At 44.9% G+C, this 3438-nt stretch overlaps 2 non-coding genes across 2 annotated transcripts; both read right to left on the bottom strand.

The window, feature by feature from the left end:
• Positions 1-661: 661 nt before the first annotated feature.
• On the bottom strand, positions 662-815 carry LOC130621584 (5.8S ribosomal RNA). The gene has a single exon (XR_008980883.1). It is a non-coding gene; the product is annotated as a 5.8S ribosomal RNA (ribosomal RNA).
• A 173-nt stretch (positions 816-988) lies between these two features.
• LOC130656887 (small subunit ribosomal RNA) lies at positions 989-2790 on the bottom strand. The gene has a single exon (XR_008985019.1). It is a non-coding gene; the product is annotated as a small subunit ribosomal RNA (ribosomal RNA).
• Positions 2791-3438: the final 648 nt, after the last annotated feature.

Here is a 3438-nt window from a genome sequence, read left to right as displayed (position 1 = left end):
GCTGCCGATCATCTGAATCTCGACAGCGCATTGCTAATTCCATGCGCTTCCCTCCTAACGGTTTCACGTACTATTAACTTTCTTTTCAAAGTGCTTTTCATCTTTCCCTCACGGTACTTGTTCGCTATCGGTCTCGTGCCAATATTTAGCTTTAGAAGGAGTTTACCTCCCATTTTGGGCTGCATTCCCAAGCAACCCGACTCATAGAAAGCGCATCGTGAACAGTACACAGTGCCACGCACGGGATTGTCACCCTCTACGATGTGCCGTTCCAAGCAACTTGAGCACTGTGTATCCGCCTTGAAAACGCTTCTGGAGACTACAATTCGCCGTCGCAAGCAACGGAGATTTTAAGTTTGAGCTGTTCCCGCTTCACTCGCCGTTACTGAGGGAATCCTTGTTAGTTTCTTTTCCTCCGCTTATTAATATGCTTAAATTCAGCGGGTAGTCTTGTCTGATCTGAGGTCAAAAGTTGGATTGCGCATAGCGCATTGTGAAGCCGAGCCAATGTTGCGTTGAGTTCCGAGACAGAAGGACAGAAGCAAGTTGAGCCTTCCGACAGAGCGCAACGAACGCGGTCGGTTTCAAGCACATGAAGAGGCAGTCGACTCGAACGGTCGGCTGGACTCTCTATTTACACCGAAGTGTATGGATTTTAACACGACACTCAGACAGGCATGCTCCCTGGGTATCCAGAGAGCGCAATTTGCGTTCAAAGATTCGATGATTCACTGAATTCTGCAATTCACACTACTTATCGCAACTGGCTACGTTCTTCATCGATGCACGAGCCAAGAGATCCACCGTTAGAAGTTGTCACGTTTCGTTTTTTCTCTCCTGCAAACGAGGAGTAGAAGTACTGGAAATACAAGTGTGTTAAACAAATTCGGGTTTGTCGCATGCGAGGCCGATTGAAGCATCGTTTAAAACCTAAGTTACCTCGCACGCTTAAGTACAGTTCACAGTGGTTTTGTCTAATGACAAACGGTAATGATCCTTCCGCAGGTTCACCTACGGAAACCTTGTTACGACTTTTACTTCCTCTAAATGATCAAGTTTGATCAACTTTTCGGCAATCCGTCACAACCTTGCGGCCACGATGGCGCCAATCCGAAGATCTCACTAAACCATTCAATCGGTAGTAGCGACGGGCGGTGTGTACAAAGGGCAGGGACGTAATCAACGCGAGCTGATGACTCGCGCTTACTAGGAATTCCTCGTTCATGATCAATAATTGCAATGATCAATCCCCATCACGTCGGACTTTCAAAAGATTACCCAAACCTTTCGGTTAAGGTTAAGACTCGCTGAATCCGACAGTGTAGCGCGCGTGCGGCCCAGAACATCTAAGGGCATCACAGACCTGTTATTGCCTTCCTGACTTTGGTTAAACACCAACAGTCCCTCTAAGAAGTCAGTCACGATTCTTGAATCGTGTGACTATTTAGCCGGTTAAGGTCTCGTTCGTTAACGGAATTAACCAGACAAATCACTCCACCAACTAAGAACGGCCATGCACCACCACCCATAGAATCAAGAAAGGGCTCTCAACCTGTCAATCCTTACTATGTCTGGACCTGGTGAGTTTTCCCGTGTTGAGTCAAATTAAGCCGCAGGCTCCACTCCTGGTGGTGCCCTTCCGTCAATTCCTTTAAGTTTCAGCTTTGCAACCATACTTCCCCCGGAATCCAAAAACTTTGGTTTCCCGTAAGGTGCCAACGAGGTCGTTCATTAACGCCCGCTGATCCCTAGTCGACATCGTTTATGGTTAGAACTAGGACGGTATCTGATCGTCTTCGATCCTCTAACTTTCGTTCTTGATTAATGAAAACACTCTTGGCAAGTGCTTTCGCAGTTGTTCGTCTTTCGTAAATCCAAGAATTTCACCTCTGACAACGAAATACGGATGCCCCCAATTGTCCCTCTTAATCATTACTTCGGTCCTAGAAACCAACAAAATAGGACCAAAGTCCTATTCCATTATTCCATGCTCATGTATTCAAGCGATAGCCTGCTTTGAACACTCTAATTTTTTCAAAGTAAACGTCGTAAATCCTACGCACACTCAATAAAGAGCACACGCAGTCTTTGCGAAGAAGAACAAACCAGTCAGTACACACCTTGCGGCGGACCAACTGGCCCATTCCGAAATCCAACTACGAGCTTTTTAACTGCAACAACTTTAATATACGCTATTGGAGCTGGAATTACCGCGGCTGCTGGCACCAGACTTGCCCTCCAATTGATCCTCGTTAAAGGATTTAAATTGTACTCATTCCAATTGCGAAGCCTATATAGACCCCGTATCGTTATTTCTTGTCACTACCTCCCCGTGTTGGGATTGGGTAATTTTCGTGCCTGCTGCCTTCCTTAGATGTGGTAGCCGTTTCTCAGGCTCCCTCTCCGGAATCGAACCCTAATTCTCCGTCACCCGTTACAACCATGGTAAGCCACTACCTTACCATCGACAGTTGATAGGGCAGAAATTTGAATGAAACATCGCCGGCGCAAGGCCATGCGATTCGAAAAGTTATCATGAATCACCAAGAAAACGAGCCGAAACTCGCATTGGTTTTTAATCTAATAAATACATCCCTTCCAGAAGTCGGGATTTTTCGCATGTATTAGCTCTAGAATTACCACAGGTATCCATGTAGTAAAGTACAATCAAATAAACGATAACTGATTTAATGAGCCATTCGCAGTTTCACAGTACAAGTGCTTATACTTAGACATGCATGGCTTAATCTTTGAGACAAGCATATGACTACTGGCAGGATCAACCAGGTAACTACGGTCGTGAAATAGCAAGCAGCTACATTCACTTAAACACACTACAACCTGCAATACGTAACGTGTTGCAGGCGCAGGCGTTCGTATCTACAATCGTCAACGTAAAATCGTAGCCAATTCTTTAGAAATAGCTGCAATTCATACGCTTCAGAGTGTTTGCCCTTCTACCGTTCCTTCTCAGTAACCCAGGATCAGTTGAACAGCATCTGCCAACATCACAAGAGCCACCAATGAGAAAGATATCACTATCTTTAGAGACTACAAACTACTACTTGACTAGCAGTTAGCCCGTGCACACACATAAGTAATGTCCTGCAAGAACAAAATTTGACTTGCATTTCATTGCTTGAGCCAGAGCCGTATTACCGTAAGAACTGAATGACAACTCAACAGTCTTTACAGCAACACAAATAAACTCTGATACCAACGCATAAGAGATTGTGTCACAAAGAAACAATAACAACCAAACTCTAGTCGAGTTCACTCATTTCTCATTGCTTCTCTGTTCTACCCTCTCTACATTATATAGCACGTTTTTCCAGTTTCTGACACTAAAGTGGGGACTTAGGAAAAAAAATCGATTTTTTTTAAAGTTAACCGGAATGTGCCGTAACGCATGCGCGTTTGTTACTGATAGGCCCAGCA

Source organism: Hydractinia symbiolongicarpus, chromosome 1 (assembly GCF_029227915.1).
Source record: "Hydractinia symbiolongicarpus strain clone_291-10 chromosome 1, HSymV2.1, whole genome shotgun sequence".
Lineage (NCBI taxonomy): Eukaryota > Metazoa > Cnidaria > Hydrozoa > Anthoathecata > Hydractiniidae > Hydractinia > Hydractinia symbiolongicarpus.
Note: the sequence above shows the minus strand (reverse complement) of the source record. Positions and strands in the feature narration are given on the sequence as shown.